Source organism: Leptopilina boulardi, unplaced genomic scaffold (genome assembly GCF_019393585.1).
Source record: "Leptopilina boulardi isolate dan_hultmark-lab unplaced genomic scaffold, ZJU_Lbou_2.1 LbouV2_332, whole genome shotgun sequence".
Classification (NCBI taxonomy): domain Eukaryota; kingdom Metazoa; phylum Arthropoda; class Insecta; order Hymenoptera; family Figitidae; genus Leptopilina; species Leptopilina boulardi.
The window spans coordinates 1,005,947-1,024,920 of record NW_026137899.1 but is presented as its reverse complement, the minus strand read 5'-3'; positions in this window follow the sequence as shown (position 1 = coordinate 1,024,920).

Below are 18,974 nucleotides of genomic sequence, written 5' to 3'. Positions count from 1 at the left end.
GATGTCATTGTCGACATCGTATACTAAGAACACATCTTGTACTCCCGTATTAAATAACATTACATTTCCTCTTATGTATGCATTGTTGTTTATTTTGGCCACTATAGGCCATCCCGCATAGTTCGTTAATTCCCCTTCAAAAATGAATCTATATGATTCATCATATGATGAATAAAATTCATTAAATTCGGCCATTTGTTTTTTGAAATCCTCACTAAATTCCCCCACTTTCACTTTTATAAAAGATGGTCCAATTGAATTCACTACTTTTACGTAGTATTTTTTATTCACCTGAAGTAGGTGAGAGGGATATTGTTCCATTGAAAGAACAATATCGAAATCATGGTTACTAGCCTCCATCTTTAAAAAAAAAAAAAAAAAAAAACAAAATTCCGCTACTTAATTATTTTTTTTTTTTTTTATTATTAAATATTATGCAGATAGAAATATAGAAGAAATGAATGTAAGAGATAGAAGAGAACAGAAATAAATCACAAGATGCTATATACTATCTAGTGACACTTAAAATCAGTCACAATACCAAGAGAAGATAAGAATAAGAAACAAGAAAAAAAAAAAAAATATACATTTTTAATTATTTAACTATTTAATTCTATCAATTTTTAACATTTTTTTTTTTATTTTATTGAACAGTGTTTGTATTTTGTAATCTGTATAATTGTGACCAAAGAGTTTTTCTAAATCTATTTTTACAATTTCTGTTTTGGTTATTTTGATGTTTTTTTTTATTATGTTCATCCTTTTCCTAATTTTCCTCCTTTTATTTATTTATTTTATTTATCAATATTTTTATTTTTTAACTATTTTTATTTTTAACTAATTTTTATATAAATACCTTTTTTAAAAGATTAATCCAATTTTCAGGATCCACTTCACTGACACCACACTTCACTTGTCACTGACAAATAAGAACTGACCAAAATTTTAAAATTATGACATTTAAAATTCAATATTCTCAAATATAAATTCTAGAGTAAAAGGAAAATATTGTGTAATTTTGACTTTATCCAATAATATTGAATATAAATTTAGAGAAATGTTTCCAAACAAAATGAAAAGAAATCCAACCATTGCAGGCTTTTCTATATTGACTATTTATATATTACTTATTTACTATTTATACTTAACAATATTATTATTATAACTTTTATATATTTTTTTTTTATACATTTTTTTTTTTATTCGTTTTTTCGTATTTATTATATTTTTATTTGTATATATGTATATATGTATTTTTTTTTTTTTATATATGGAGAATAGATACTTAATGTCTATATCACTTTTATCTATCCTCTTCTTTCTTCTTAAAGTAAATATTACTTACTAATCACTAAACACTTAACGAAATTTTTATTTATTTATTTATATATATTTTTTTTAAATATTTTTTTATATGTAGAAATTGTTTATGTTTTAAATTTTTATTATTTATTAATATGATTGTTCTTAATTATTTATTATTGAATGTTCAAATAATTTAAATATTAATAAATAGATATTGTTTATTTAAAACACTTCACTACACTTTTTATTATTTTTGTTATTAACATTATTTTTATTTTTTATTTATATATATTATCACTTTGTTTTAATTAGAGTCTTTATCTCTTGAAATATATTTTTTTAAATCCTGATTATGATACATTCCTTTTTCCAGTCCTAAGTTACTATCCCATATGATATATGTGCCTTTTTTTATAACTTTTTTTATTTCATATGGTCCTTCATAGACTTGTAGAAATTTAGCTATTATTTTATTTTCCTTATCAGACCTATTTAGTAATTTAATTAAGACTTTATCACCTACTTTAAATTCAGTTAATTTATGTGTGATATTGAATTTTTCCGATCTTCTTTTACCTTTTTTACAGATGTTATTATACGCGAGTTCTAATTTTCTTTCATAATCCATATTATTTGGAATATCTGGAAAATCGAACCATTTTTCCCACATTCTTCTTGGCTTTTTGTTGAGCTGAAGTTCTATAGGTGTAAACTCGGTAGTTTCATGGTGAGTTTCGTTGATACAATCTTCAATAATTGATATCCAATTCCACCAGGAATTATGTCTACCATTGGTAAGAGTTCTAAAAAATCTTGATAACTCCCTATGAATTCTCTCGACAATATTTCCTTGGGGGTGACGTATTGACGAGAAGACAGGTTGTATCCCCTCTTCTTTGAGTTTATTAGTCCATACTTCAGAAGTGAATTGTGTTCCATGGTCCGAAATAATTTTTTCTGGTTTTCCATATTCCTTTATATGATGTTTGAAAATTTTATTTATTAGCGCTATTGTTGTTATTTTTCTTATGGGGTATAATTTAACGTATTTACTAAACGCATCGATTGTTGATAAAATGTATTTAAATCCGCCTTTTGTTGCAGGTAAAGGACCGTAAAAATCGATTGATAAAATTTCTCCCGGTTTTTTCGGTGCATAATTTCTCATTTCCGCGTAATTAGTTTGATTAGAAATTTTATTTTTCTGACATGAGTCACAGCTAGCGATCCTATGCCTAATGACCTTGGAAAAATGCGGATAATAAAAATATTCATTTAACATGCGAAAAACTCTTTGTGGTCCTACATGTCCATACATTTCATGAGTTTCATCGATTAAATTGTTTATAATACTTTTTGTTATACATAATTTTTTTTTATTATCCCCGCTATTAAAATATAATATATTTTTTTCTATTAAATAACGCTTTGTTTTGCCGCTTTTAACTTCTGCGATTCTTTGTTTTGAAATTGAATCTAGGTTTTGTTCTTGTGAAATATTTTTTAATTTATTTCGCAATATTGAAGATGGTGTTTTAACTAATTTATACAAAAATAATTTGCCCTCATGTGAATTAATACCAATTTTGTATTCTTCATATGATGGTGCCCTACTTAGTACATCTGCAACTATGTTGTTTTTACCTGAAACATGTTCAATGTCAAAGTTGAAATCCTGAATTGCTAAAATCCACCTGGTTATCCTACCGCTTATTAATTTGCACGTTTTTATGAACGTTAATGCTTTATGGTCCGTTTTTATAATTACATGAGTTCCTAGTATATACGATCGAAATTTCAATAAGCTCCATACTATGGCAAGTAGCTCTTTCTCTGTCGTGAAATACGTCAACTCGGCTCCTTTCAACGTTCGACTCGCGAAAGCTATAGGTACGTGTTCTCCGTCCTTGTCTATTTGATACAATACGGCTCCTATCGCTACGTCGCTCGCGTCTGTTTGTAAATAAAACGGTTTTGATAAGTCTGGATAACTAAGAATTGTAAATTCACAAAAAAGATTTTTAACCCGTTTAAATGCTATATCCTTTTTTGAATTCCATTCCCATTTATTTTTATTTTTTAATAATTCAAGTAAAGGGACTATTTCTTGGGCATGATTTTTAGAAAATTTTGTATAAAAGTTAATAAGTCCTAAAAAACCTCTTAATTCTTTTAAATTTCTAGGTCGCGGAAAATTATGTATTGCCTTTATTTTATCAGGATCAGGTTTAATTCCGAGTGGTGTTAAAATATGTCCTAAAAATTTCAATTCCGGACGAAAAAAATGAGATTTTTCAAAGTTTATTGTCATGTTATGTTTTTCTAAACGATGAAAAATTTTTTCTAAGTGATAGAGATGTTCGTCAATATTTTGTGATGTGCACAGCATGTCGTCGATGAAAGTGATTACAAAATCGCCTATACCACATAGTACCTGATCTAACGCTCGTACCAACGCACTAGTACTTGTTTTTAAACCGAAAGGTACTACATTAAATACATAGCATTTACCTTCTATTATAAAACCCGTATATTTTTTAGATTCTTCCGATAAAGGAATTTGCCAAAAACTACTGACCAGATCTAAAGAAGACATCACTTTTACACCCGTACATCTTTGAAATAAAACTTCGGTTGTTTCCGCACGTTCATATTCATCGACTACAATTAAATTTAATTTTCGCGCATCTAAACAAAATCTAATAGTACCATCCTTTTTTAATGATATACATATTGGACTGATATATTGCGTGTTCATTTTTTTTAGAATTTTTAATTTAATTAATTTTTTTATTTCATTATTGACTTTATCACGCAATTTCATCGGAATAGGATATGATTTTTTAAAAAATGGTTTGCTATCATCTACTTTTATTTCGTGTTCGTATATTGAAATTCTACCCGGTTTTTTAGAAAAAACATTTTTATAACGTGAAATGAGTTTATAAAATCTTTCTTTATCGTTTTTGTTTAAAACAGTACATTCCGCTATTTTATTTTTAATTTCATCTTCAGTTATTTCAAATTCGAACTGTGTGTCTTCATAATCGTTGTTTATTTCTAAATCTTTAATTACATTTGGGGCATCTTCTAACATTTCCATTCCCGTTAATTGATTGACAATAATTTTACTAATATCATTATTATTATTTTGATTAATTTCATTATCTTTAATTTCTTTTAAGATTTCATTTTCAAATTCATTTTCAATTTCATTAATTTCAATATTTTCATTTTCGCGAATAATTTTTATTTGATTTATATTTTCTTTAAGCATTTCCATAGTTAATGCTTCTTCTTCTCTAATAACAATAACAATATCTTTTTCAAAATCTACTTTAGTTTGAAATGTTTTTAAGAAATCAGCACCCACTAAGCAATCACAATTTAATTTAGGAACTACTATAAATGTATATTGTGCATTATAACCACACATTTCGAATTGTATCAATAGCTGAAGTTTTAATTTTACAGGGCGTTCTCCAGTTGCACCTACAATACTCATTCCAACTACCGGTAATGAAAGACATTTTTCCATTTCTTTTATATTATTCTCATAAAAATCTTCCGAAATACATGTTACTTGACTTCCGGTATCTATAAGTGTTTTTACTTTTTTATTAAACATAATTATTTCTACAATAGGACATCTACCTAGTTGATTTAATAAACGATAATTTATATTTTTTAATAATTCTCTACGTAAATCTAATGGAATTATTTCTTCTGATTTTTTATTTTGTTTTTGTGTATTTTTTTCGTTATTTATATTTAAAAGCGTCATTGACCTCGGATTTGTATACCTCGTACACGTGTTTACAAACCCGAGGTTTATAAGTTTTCCGAAGTCGATGAAGGTTCTCCACAATCATTTATATCACTTTTTGGATTTTTGCATTTTTTTGTTATATTTACACATGCTTGTTGACAACCTTCATTATTTTGGTTATTTACATTTTGTGAAAATTTGTCCTCTTGCTTAACATTATAAGGTGTATATCTTGCATTTTCTACATAACCATTGTTATAATTTTGACGCTGATTAGGATAATTTTGATAATTATTTTGTCTATTATTGTAATTGTTAAAATTATTACCCGAGTATTTGTTTCTATCATAATTTTGATCTCGGTAATTTTTATTTGGAAAATTTGGATTAAATTTAAAATTTGGATTGTTTTGAAAATTTTGTTGTTTATTATTGTCATTACTTTTATTTTGATAATTATTACCTTGATTAAAATTTTGATTTGTATTACTATAATTGGGGTTACGGTTAAAATTATTTGTTCTACTTTGATTTTTATTTTCATATTGTTGTCGACTATAATTATCAAAATTATTCTTTGGATTGTTTTGAAAATTATTACTTTTATTTTGAAAATTTCTTTGTGAATTTACTGGACCAGTCCTATCAAATTTTTCTAATAAGTCTAATAAATTATTAATTGTATTAATTCCTCTCATTAATACGGCTGTATGTATATCTTCATTAAAATGTCTGGCAATTTTAATGACTATCTCATTCTCCAAAGGTGATGGAATTAAGTCTTTAGCTTTGTTTATTATTTTTATTGCATAAGCTGACCTCGATAATTTTCCGCTTGGATTATATTGACCAAATTCTAAGTTCGTACTTATTTTATAACGAATATTTTCATTCCAAAATCTATTAATTAATTTTTCTTTAAAACTTAAAAAATTGTCATCATCTGACTTAACTAAATTCCACCATTCTTTAGAAAACCCTTCTAAGCATGTTTGTATGAAGTACTTGAATTCTGAATTTAAAATGTCATTAACTTGAATATAATCTTCTAATTCTTTCAAAAAAATCATGGGCCTCTCCTGAGTAGTTCCAGAAAATTTAGGAGGAGTGTATTCTCTTATCCATGAATTTTTATTAGAATTATCATTATTTCTTATTCTACTTATTTTTTGTTCAAAATAAACTTGATTTTCCTGAATTGTTTTTATTTTATTTTCGTTATCTAAACCCATAATTGTATTTTCTTCAGTAGTCAAATGTAAGTCATTAATTTTGCCATTCATGTCGTGAATTTTTTTATCTACTATGTCCAGTGATTCATCTACATTTAATTTTAAATTTTCACATATTTTTTTATTGATTTCAATACCGGTGTCTACTCTATCATATAATTTAGCTTTTAATTGTTCGATTTCTTTTTCATTTTGTTCTATTTTTTTACGAATTTTGGATCTTTCTTTTGTGCATGTATCAAAATTTTCCTTTTGTTTAATATTTAATTTACCTAATCCCTTTTTTACTTTTTTAACCGTTATTCCTAATTCTTTCATGAAATCATCAAAATCTTTTTCAGTTTTGTTTAATGTTTCTTGTTCTTCATCATTTAAATCTAATTCTTCATCACTATCAAAAAGAGAAATCTGAGTGATTTCTTCATCGAAAATCTCTAAAAATCCTTTATTTTTACTTTGTTTTTTAGATATTGTACCTGTTTTCTTTGCTTTATCTTTATTTTCTTCATCTGAAAAAGGTTTTGATGTTTCATTGTTTTTATTTTGTTCGGGATCCATTTTAAATATTCAAAACAAAAAAAAAAATTTTAATTTTATATTTATTTATTCAATATTTTTATAATTGTGAATGATTTTGAGTGCACTCTTTTTATTCTTCTAATTTCTATTATTTTGTATAATGTATATTCTTAAAGAAAAAGAGAAAGAAAGAAAGAAAGAAAATTTCATTCAATTCAAATTCATTCAGAAAACGAAAACACCAGGGGTACCAGTTGAAGCATTATTAACTCTCAGACCGGGGATATATACTATTATACGTGTTTGTGTTTACCTTCTTATCTATCTTAGCCCTGATTTGATTCGGTTCTGAGAAATTAATAAGTTCAAAAATGTGGTTGAATGACCATAAACATAAATGTTTATATATCAATCACCCACGTTACGTAACTTTATACAAAAGAAAGAATGGCTATTGTCTAAATTTAAAGAGACATTATATTTTATAATTTAATTATTTGATACAATAGGCACGTGCCAGCTAAGTCAACAGATATGATTGTAATGATATAATAGAGTAATTTAAATTAGACTAATCCTTAAATTTATTGTTTCTACAAATATGTTAAAAGGAAAATATTTATTTTATTTTTAGAAAACTTGTTGCTTGTTTACCAAATTAGAGGAATCTTTCCTGTAATTGTTCGGTAGATCAGCTGTTTATTTTCTTATTCACTTTTACTTTTATAAATGAATTAATGTCATTTATCGTTTCAAAGCTGAATATTTTTACTTTACAAAAAAAATAAATATTAATTATTAATAGAAAAATTAAATATAAAATCAATCATTCAATATAATTATTTGTTAATTATTTTGGTTTAAATAATTTATTGTGAGTTCGTTCTGAATGAAACTAAATGAAATCTTCTTATTAATTAACTTAAATTTTTCACCTTTTATTTAAACTCCTTTCTAACAAACTTATCTTTCCTCTATTGAGATTGTAAATAATCTCGTAGGCTTATCTATAAAAAAAATATAAAATAAAATTTAAATAAAATAAAAGAAACTTGGCGATTCCTAACAGCTATCAAGGTCAAATTCCCTATTCCCTAAATTAAATAATCTATTATAAATAAATTAATCTTGCAGATATTTTCCTCAAACACAAATTTATTTAACATGTTATTAATTCAACAACATATTAAAATGATTTAAGTTGGACAGAAAATAAATGAAAAATTTATTTATTTCTCTGAAAAATTGCTAAATAAATAATTTAAATAAATTATTTATTTCCTAAATTAACTATTTGTGGGAGGACAGGGATTCATAATCAATTGAATCTTACACATTAACAAATTGATCGCCTATTGCAATGAATTTGAGATATGTGTATCTTCAAGAGACTTACGATTTGCTTTTGATACCACTTAAGGATCCAGATAATGAGGTGGTACTCCGAGTTATCAGAAACCCCTCAAGTCTTTCACCATGGCGTGACTTTGTAGATTATGCGTTTTTAATTAAAGTGATTAGACACTTTTTTGTTTCTTCTACTTTCCTAATATTGAGTTTGATTTTATTGTTTGTTAAAAAATATTTTATTTCTTATATAATTCAGAGTTGGAACGGTTGTTACACCAGCCTCTCAGATATCATATAAGATTTAAGAAAAAAATATAAATAATAAAAAATATAAATAATGAAAATTTAATATTTTAAACAATAAAAAGATTCTATGTAAATCACTTGTTCTTAATTCTCAAAAACTTACTTTATATTTGTTAAATCCAATCACAATTTATTTTCACGAAACTATCTGTCAAAAACTAATAATAATGATATAAATGTAGACCGATTGAAATTCAGAGAATGAATGTCCAAATTTGGGTCTCCTTCTCTATTTATTGACTCGAGAAGACGCTTCATCCCCCAAATTTCTCTAAATCCCTTGTATATTTAAATTTAGTAAATGTGTTAGAGCGACTCTGACAGCTGATTGCTTGACAATCCGCGGTTTTCCCTTCCTACCTTTCTTCGTATACTTTTGCTGTATATTTCTTACCGCCAAATTTTCCCTCTAATCGCATTTTTCGCGGCGTCCTTTTTTCTTAGCCAATAATATTTAAATTGTTTTGGTAAGGACAGAGCGATTTCTCTCTTTCTAATTCCGTTATAACGTATACAGGGAACAATGCCATTGTTCAGCTGTCAATCATTTTTCAATTATTACTGAAATTTCTTTAAATCTTTAATATCTTAAAAAATAATATTTTGACAAAAATTTTACTTTTACCAATAATTTTTAAATAATTTTTACCTTTATTTAACATATAATTTTTATTTTAATACTATTATTTTAAGCAATTAAATAAAATAATTTACATTATTTTATGTAAAAAAATGAAAAATATCGTTAATTAATTTAATAATAGTCTATATTTATTTTTAATATTGTTAATAAAAAATATTTAAATTTGAATTAAATTAATAATTTCTTTATATTCGAAATTATATCTTTCGTCTCTTACTATTATTTTTCCTTATGTATTCTTGTATGGTGTTATCTATGAATGTCTTCTGTCTCTTTCTATTATTTCTAAAATTCTATTTCTCTAGATTTAAATTCATTTCTTAATATTTCTTTTCTTTGATTTTTATTAATAATTTATTTATAACTTTTTTCTTTTAAAATAATTAGTTAATTTTTTATAATAATTTTGCAAAATAAAATAATTTTTAATTATTTAGTTTATTGGTATTTAAGATAATGTAAAGGGTGATTTGTTTATTTATTATTAATTATTTAATATAATATTTAAACCTTAAATTTATTTTATCTATGCATTTTTATATTTCTAGGATTTCTATATTAGTGTATAGTTTAGGCAATCATATACACACACATATATATATATATACTCATTCTCCTGAGTGCAAGTGTACTCATGAAAACAGTATTTCTCTTTCTTATATTTTTCTTTAGCCATGTATATATATATATACCTGTACCAAAATATAACATTATATTTTTGAAATTAAATGATACTCTATTTTTTTCTTTACTTGCATTTAAATGAATATAATCTATTGACTATTGGAATAACTCTTCACAATCAATTCAAATTATTTAAAAATATTTACTTGGTACAAATATTTTTTTTGAAATTATGTCAAAATTCTGCACGGAAAAAAATCAATGGTTGCCACAGCCATACCTTTGGTTGTCTCAACCATATTATATTGAAAAATACGTCCCAACCATACCTTCGGTTGCTCCAGCCATATTAAATAGCTAGCTTTAAATTGTTAGCACAACTAGAATATATGGCTGTGGGAAACATATATATTTGGAAAACATACAAATGCTAATATGGATGTGACAACCATTTTTAATTGATGTTTCGACCATTATTTAGTGCAACAATCAACCATTTTATATGGTTCCAATTTATGTTTATTTTATTTGTTTAATATTATCAATAAGGTTATTTTTGATTAATTTAAAACATTGAGTCCCATAAAAACGTATTTATTTTTTTGAAATAATCGCCAAATACAAATTCGTTAACAAAATAAACCTAAGTGCCTAAGTGTCGCAAACATTGACGAATTTCCCCATTTACAAATTATGACTGGGAAAGGTGAATGTAAATTGTTTAAAAGGACGCAGTCAACTTCGAAGCCTATTTTTTTAAGGAAATCAATGCACTCAGCTTCCATTTTTTAACTCAAAAAACACGTTAACCGGGATCAATATAATTCTTAAATGATTATAGAAAATGTTTAGGACTGCGGACATATACACGTTTCGCGACGCTTGGAATTAATGCGAGTAATATAGACGTAATATACTGCATCACCGCGCAGACAAGGTGCGCAGGCGTCTATAGGGGCCTTAGCAATTCAAAAATGGATAGGATAACAAAATTGTTAAAATCCAAAACAATATTGTTACCTCAACTAAAGCTATGGTTGATATATCCATATCATAGGTACAAATATTATATGGTTGCCACAACCATTCTTTTTTGTCAATGTATCCATACTGAAAGCTGCTTCAGCTATATGTATGGATGCCTCAACAATATTATGACCAACAATATTTTTATGGTTGGGACAATGATACCTTTTCTTTCCGTGTGACATAATGAGGTAAAATAGACAACGGATTCGGTTTCAGCGACCTCAAAAACATATAATAAACATAATCAGTATTCCAGTTCCGAACTTTTTTTTATGAAGCTGTATTATTTAACACTACAATTTTATTTTATTGATTCAAATAAACTAAATTAATTAATACATTTAATAAATGATTTTAATTTGATTATTTCTTAAAATAAACAAAAAATAAGTTGATCAAATAAATAATTTATTTATACTTTATTTTATTTATATTATAATTAGAAATATGAATTTAGTTAAGTAATTATCAAAATTTTATTTAAAATCTTGACTTCTTTAGAGTTACTTGGGTCCAAAAATATTTTTTTTCATACAAATAAATTTTGTCTTTGAGCTGAATAAAGTAGTATTTCACTGAACTATACAGATTTTTTTCTATTTAATCTAACTAATCATGTTGAAATAATCAAATACGTTGTTCAGAAAATTTTCCATCACACATGCACGATTTAGTCAGTTTTACACCCACCGAGAGAGTTTAAACTTCAGCTTTTTGAGCGGCGTGCGCGGATGCGTTTAAATTAACAATTTACACTCTAGGGAGTAAAAACGTGACGTCACACACATGAAAAAAAACATTTACACACACTTTTTAGTCAGTCGTTGTTGCTGTGCGCATGCTCCATACCGGCGCACGCAGGTCAATGTTTTCAGTGCGACAGTACCTGCATGTCTGCTGGATATACTAATAGGGATGTCGTTTGGCGATTATCTTCATATATTCTTCAAGTTGAATTTAATATTTTTTTTTATCAAAAGTGCTTAAAATTATTAAAAAATCGTAAAAATGACGAGTTTTGATAGTAAAACATTTAAAGATGACATTTGACATTTGTGTTTTGCACCGACTCAAAAACCTGAAGTTTAAAATCGCTCGACGGGGCACAAAACTGGCGAAATCGTGCATTCGTGATAAAAAATATGTTGCGTGACATGGGGAAGGACCGATTTACGGAAAAGACTGAATTTTTAGCACTTGTCGAGCACTGCGAATCACTCAGCCTTCTTGCTGATTCTACACTCACCGAAAACTGAGCGAGCGGTCCACTTTTCCGTAACGCTTCCCATATTTAACTATATATATATATATAAACGTAACGCAAATGCGGCTCGCGCAGTTTTAGGTGAGTGTAGAATCAGCATCACCCTCACGCCTTCGGCGCTTGGGCTATGGCTTTGTTCATCTCAGTGCTCAACTCGTGCTACAAACATTCGCCCTCTCCGTAAATGGGTCCGTCTTCCCCATGTTAAGCAATATACTTAGTGTTCTAAAGACAGTAAATTACGTCAAAAAGAGAAAAAAGATTACGGTAATTTACCGGTAAATTACCGGATCGTTTTTTCTCTGAGAATTTTTACTTGTTCTTTTATCCTTGTCTGACACGTGCGTTGTCATGACAACGTGTATGACGAGGATAAAAGTACATACATATGTTCCTGACTGTACAATTGAGCTGCCGGATCAAAGAAGGGCACATAACCCATTTGAATTACATTAGTTATGTGCCCTTCTTTGATCCGGCAGCTCAATTATTATTATAATGAAATATATCTTTGTTACAATATATAATATATATATATATATATTAATATATTAATATTGATATAATATTACATTATTATATTGAATCAGGTACATTTATATGCCTGCACTTTTATCCTTGTCTAACACACATGTTGCCATGACGACGCACTTGTTAGACAAGGATAAAAGTGCAGGCATATATACCCGACTGTCATCTTGTCAGTAAGAACACAGAGAAAATTAGGGTGCAGTCCCATGGAGCAGATTAGACGTTGACCAATAAAAAAACAGTCTCTAACGGAAATGCAAAAATTTGCCGCGAGAGACTAACTTTTGATTGGCTGAAATCTATTCTGCTAATCTGCTCTATGGGACTGCACCCTTACAGTCTATTATATTCATTGTTCAAATTATTCATTTAATAACATGTCGGTCGTTTATTTATAACTTACATACTATAAAAATACATATTTAAATTTAAAAAAGGCAATTATCAATCACTTAAATGAATATTCTCATATATTCTCATAAATTCTCTTTTTTTCGGTAATTTACCGCAATTTTCTTTTTTACCTTCTCAGGTTTCAATTTTACCGAGAATTTTAAAACACTAAATATACTATTATTATTTCTAGTTATTTCAAAACAAACATTTTATTCGCACAAATAAATATTTATTTGAATAAAAAACATTTAATTATTGAATGAAATAATTTTCCGAATTGTTTTAAAACATTATTTATTTGCTATCAATAGCTATATTTATTTGTTCTTAGGTAATTTTAATTTGATCCAAATTACTATTTATTAAATACAATAAAATATTTCTAGTAAATAATTATTTGGTTCAAATACATACTTACTGGTTATTTATTTCGACATATTTGAATGTAATAAGTTTTTTTGATACAAATAATTTTTTTCCGTATCCAAAAAGAATAAAAAGACAATTTTGTTTGAAATTTCTATACATTAATAATTGACACTATCTTTTTTAGAAAAAAATTATTAGTTTTATTGTTTATAATTATCACTCATGAGATTTTTAAATATGTAACAATTATAAATATTCCAAGAGATTCAAGATATATGAGAAAGTTTAAAGTGAGCTATATTCAGTGAGCCAACTATTAATTAAGACTTCATTAAGAGGAAAAGTCAACGCATAGTTTCTCTATTTCCTGAAATGTCAGCTTTAAAATATAATCTCATTTAAGCTGCAAGCAGAAACAGGTGTTAAAATGTGAAATACTAATTCAAGTATATATATATATATATATATATATATTCAGGAATAGAAAAAAGCAAATTATTTTAAAATAACTGCTTGTTAAGTCAAGTTAAAAGCATAAGAATTCATTTTTAAATTTCACGTAATTTATATATGTCAGTATTAAAAAAAATGAAACTTATTTAAGAACAATGTTAATTCCTACTATTAAACTGTTTATAGTACCATTCGTTTTAGATTTAAAAATATATTTTACTTTGTGGATTATAAAAGATTAGGGTTTTCGTTGATTTATCACAAAGCTTCATTGGGTTCGAAGAAAGTAAAAGATAGTCACTTTAGGTTAGCTTTCAAGTTTAGAGTAGAGGTTTTTCAAAGGGAAGAATATTCTGGTTAAGTATAGCTATGATTTATAACTCATAACTTTTGTGGCCGTAAAAAGTGAGATTTCCGTCGGAATGCGTATTTCACCGGAGCAGTATATTTTTCGGATGAGTCCTGTTGTAAGAGTAAAACACTACAAGAATCATCAAATCATAAGTTCGAGTCAACCTTTAGGCAAAAAAGAAAATATAATATAATAATAATAATAACAAAGGCAACATTAGAAATAATGATAATGAGAAAAACAATTGTAATTATATTATTATTACATTCATAAACAGACAAAATTGTTTATTTTTATATGAGAATCGAAATATTATCAACTTCTCTTGTAATCGTGTGATTTCAGAGAAAGATATTATTATGAAACATAAACCTGTAATGGTTCTTATATTTTTAGTGTTCAATTCTAGGAACACAAGTAAAACAAAAATTCAGACTACAGTCTGAAGAAAGTCTGCAAACGCAAAGCGGATATTTTAACATTTCCACTTGTTCTAAATATCATACTCATACTTAAACTTCCACTTTCACTAATTCTATTTTCTACTGGTTTTCAAATTCATTCAAATTTTCTTTTTTACTGTCACTAATTAAATAACAGCCACATAAAAAAAAGTTCTATTCTGATGCACAGTAGTCTGAAACTGAAATTAAGTGTTTAAAATTAGCTACAGGTCATAAATCTCATCTGATTTTAATTTTTGAAAATGATCATCGATAAATTTTTAAGAAAATAATCAGCTTCAATGTTTACATTTTTTTTATTTACTCAACAATTAAGCATCCTAAGAAAATTGAGAGAAACTAAAAATAATGTCATATTATTTTCAAGGTTCTCGGGGTGGTTGATCACGAATTTAATATCAAATTGGCAATTAAGAATTGACAGCTAGCTGTCAAAATAACTGTCAATTAGCTATCCAAAAAAACCTCCCTATTGTCATTTTCATTTAAATTATCACGTTTTGAGAAAGTTGACAGCTAATTTCGCAGCTTTCAACTTAAATTGTCAACTTTATGAAAAACAATCACTTGTTGACAATTTATTTAAGAGCTATTTAAGAGTTAAAATTTATTTACTTTCTCAAAATTTTAGGTGATCTGTTTGATAAATTCTGATGAATTTGTTACTGAACTACATAGAACGATAAAAAACAATAGAATTGTTTAAAATCCAACTAGGAGAACAGTCTTAATTGAACTGAAATATAAAAAAAATTTCCGACATATCAACGTTACAGCAATTCGCTAAACCGTTGATCATTGACATATATATATATATATGTAGTTAATGAAGAAGGTGTGGAGAATAGAGGAGCGAGGGTGATATGTTTCGAAGGGAGTATGATCGGTATTTTATTATCGACCCTCGTCCCCATAATGAAAAGCCAACAGGTTCAAATTAGTGGAAACGATGAAGGATGACAAAAAAATTGAATTTGAATATAAATGGAAAATTTTCATAAGAGGTTTTTTTAATTTATTTTAGAAAATTGATAAAGTCAAATCATAATATTACGATATTTTTCAAAGTTGTAAAATATATAAAATATATATATAGACAACTTGTTATGGGAAAATTTCCAAGTCTTCTCTTCTGAAATATATGTTATACAACTTTAAACAAAATTACTCCCGGTAAATTGGTTTTAAACCTAGTTTTGAAAGATAAACTTCCTTTATATCAAAGTACTTTCTTGATTAAAATAAATTAAACAACATGTCTGTCCAATTATTTACTTCAAGATATTATATTAGCGCGTTAACTTAACTAGTTTCTAAAATTTGAAATTTTCTACTCAGATCCACTAAGTTGCCTTCAGGCTATTATTTACAATATTAAATTATTAAAACTTTATGATGGATGAGAGAAATATAGGCGATATCTGTAGCTAACTTAACACTACACTCATCAGTTCTCTAACAATTAGTCAAATTTAATGCATAACAATCATAATCGAAAGTTTACTAAATGAAGCAGGCAGTAAATGCTTTATTACTTTTCAAAACATTTGTTCCTTTATTTTTAACACAGTTTTCCTAAAAGTCTCAAATTGAGACCAAAAATTGCATCAAATCTTTGCAACGTTTTGATGCACATAAGTTATATCAAAAAGAGATCGTTTTGTGTATCATTTTTAGAAATGATACACGAAACGGTCTCATTTTTTGATGCAAAAAATTGAATCAATTTATATCAATCATGGCCGAATTGAATCGACTCAAAATTTAACGAATTTTTTTCAGATATTTTGGTAATAGTACAATTGCGGAGACCATTGCACTATTTAATTTGAATATGAAAATAACAGAAAATCAAAGACAATTTACAATTCGATAATTAAAAAGTGACAGCTTATAAACATAACCTAAAATGCATGCGAAAAAATTTGTCGATAAAATCAATATAGCCGAGCTTTTTAGAAGGTAGATGGCAGTTTTGCTTTTTATAAAAACGATTCAGAAAAAATTTAAAGAAAGAAAATAGATGAGTGCTGCCATCTACCTTCTAAAAAGCTCGGCTATATTGATTTTATCAACAAATTTTTTCTCATGCATTTTAGGTTATGTTTATAAGTTGTCACTTTTTAACACGAAGTAGTATAAGGAGACGTAACGCCATGCATTCAAAGCAACCCCAAATGCGTGTCCTAGAGTTACTAAGGTTTTCGAATAATGCTCTTGTAGCGCCTCTACTGAGATAAATCGGAATCAAAATATGTCGTCTGCTATCGCGTAAACAACTGTAGTTGACAGCAAAAGTGTTTTGATCACGAAGTGGTTTTGATAAAATATTGTGTAATAAATAAATAATAAAATAAATATTGTGAAATATTAAATATTAGTGAAAGTAAATAATATAATATTAATATTGACGGCACTGCTCCTTTTACAAGGTCATATCTACCTCGTTTTATTTTGTGTACACTACCATCAGGTAACTTTGTGATATAATCTTTCAGAATATCTGATTCCACAAAGTGCAAATCACATATCTTATCCTTTTTTGTCAATTTTGTTTTTTTTCCAATGCCATAACAATAGCACTCGACCAAGTTAACAAACTTTCATTCTATAATAGGAAAGCATTAAAAAATAAAAAACACTTCGGAAATAATTAAAACTCTAATGATATAATATTAACAATAATAAAACAATAATAAATAATAAAAATTAAATACTGTTCGAGCTGAAAAAAAACTTCGATTTTCTCCATTTTTTTCTTCTTTTGTTGTTATTTTTGATCCACATCCTTTTATAAAACATGACATTTCACTGATAACATTAACAAAGCACAAAGTGCAAGCGCGAAACACCGGTTCAAGACAATTTGTCAGCACATGCGAGCACGTGATAAATTTTAATTCTCTATTTTTCCACGCGCGGCGTCCTCATCGCATTATTAGAAAAATGCGTAAACTCTAGGACACGATTTTGGGGCTCACTTTCACCACAATCTACTATGGGCGTTACGTCTCCTTATACTACTTCGTGCTTTTTAATTATCGAATTGCACATTGTCTTTGATTTTCTGTTATTTTCATATTCAAATTAAATAGTGCAATGGTCTCCGCAATTGTACTATTACCAAAATATCTGAAAAAAATTCGTTTAATTTTGAGTCGATTCAATTCGGCCATGATTGATATAAATTGATTAAATTGTTTGCATCAAAAAATGAGACCGTTTCGTGTATCATTTCTAAAAATGATACACAAAACGATCTCTTTTTGATATAACTTATGTGCATCAAAACGTTGCAATAGAAAAAGAGACAACCAAGTTTACTGTGAAGTTACACAGCATGTTTACATAGTTATCCTATCCTTTGGAAAAAAGTTACAAAAAACCAGAAATTTAATTATTATTCAGATTAAACAGCAGTCACGTTTCAAATAAACAAACACTACTCTATAAATATAACTTATTAAGTTGAAATCACTGTATTGGCCGAAATGAATAGTGGCGCGGTTCTCATTGCGGGAGTAAAAAAACGATTTTTTAATTGTATTTTTTGAAAGCTATATACACTGAAAGAAATTTTTCGTAATTACTGCCATAATTCTTGCTGTTTCTGTCATATCGTATAACTGAATTAACATGGCACTGTTACTGCCATATAGTTTGGGTAATCCAACCAAACGAATAGTACTTCCAAAGAGCAAGATTTCTGAATCAGGCTTCACATGGCTAATATAACCTAACTTACCTGCCAATTTGACAGACTGTATAACTAATTCAACCAGAAATCTCAACCATAAGTTTATGGCTGAAATTTCGATAGCATTTCTCTCCGTGTATGTGTGGAATATGTGTGTAAAGCGATTTTTTGATTCGAAGAATATACAGTTTCTTGAACTCACCGACGTTCCGAAGACTACAAAAACCCCCGAGTAATGAATTTTCGGCAAATTGAATCGATTTTTTTAGTGTAGACAAATATTACATACATAAAAATGTTCCCAAAACTTTAAACGCGTTTTTCTCGAAATAAAATTTTTCAAACTGGTGGGCATTGTAGTGTCTAAACTATTTGACCGATCAACTTCGGGTTTGCGGTGAATTAAAAATAATTAAATTCTGCTAGGGTTATACCTTTAATATGATGTAATTGTTAACAATAAAGATTTTTTATAACCTATTCTTTATGATGTCACCTTTCTAAAAAATTTTGAGTTTTTGTTTTAGACTCAAAATTGCGCAGTGTAGAATGCCCACCGTTTACCCTATATTTAAAAAAAAAACATTGTTTACTAGGTGCGCCATATTGGTCGCCATTTTGAAATTTTTTGAAAATGAAATATATGTTTTAAAAGTTTAAGGATGTACTTT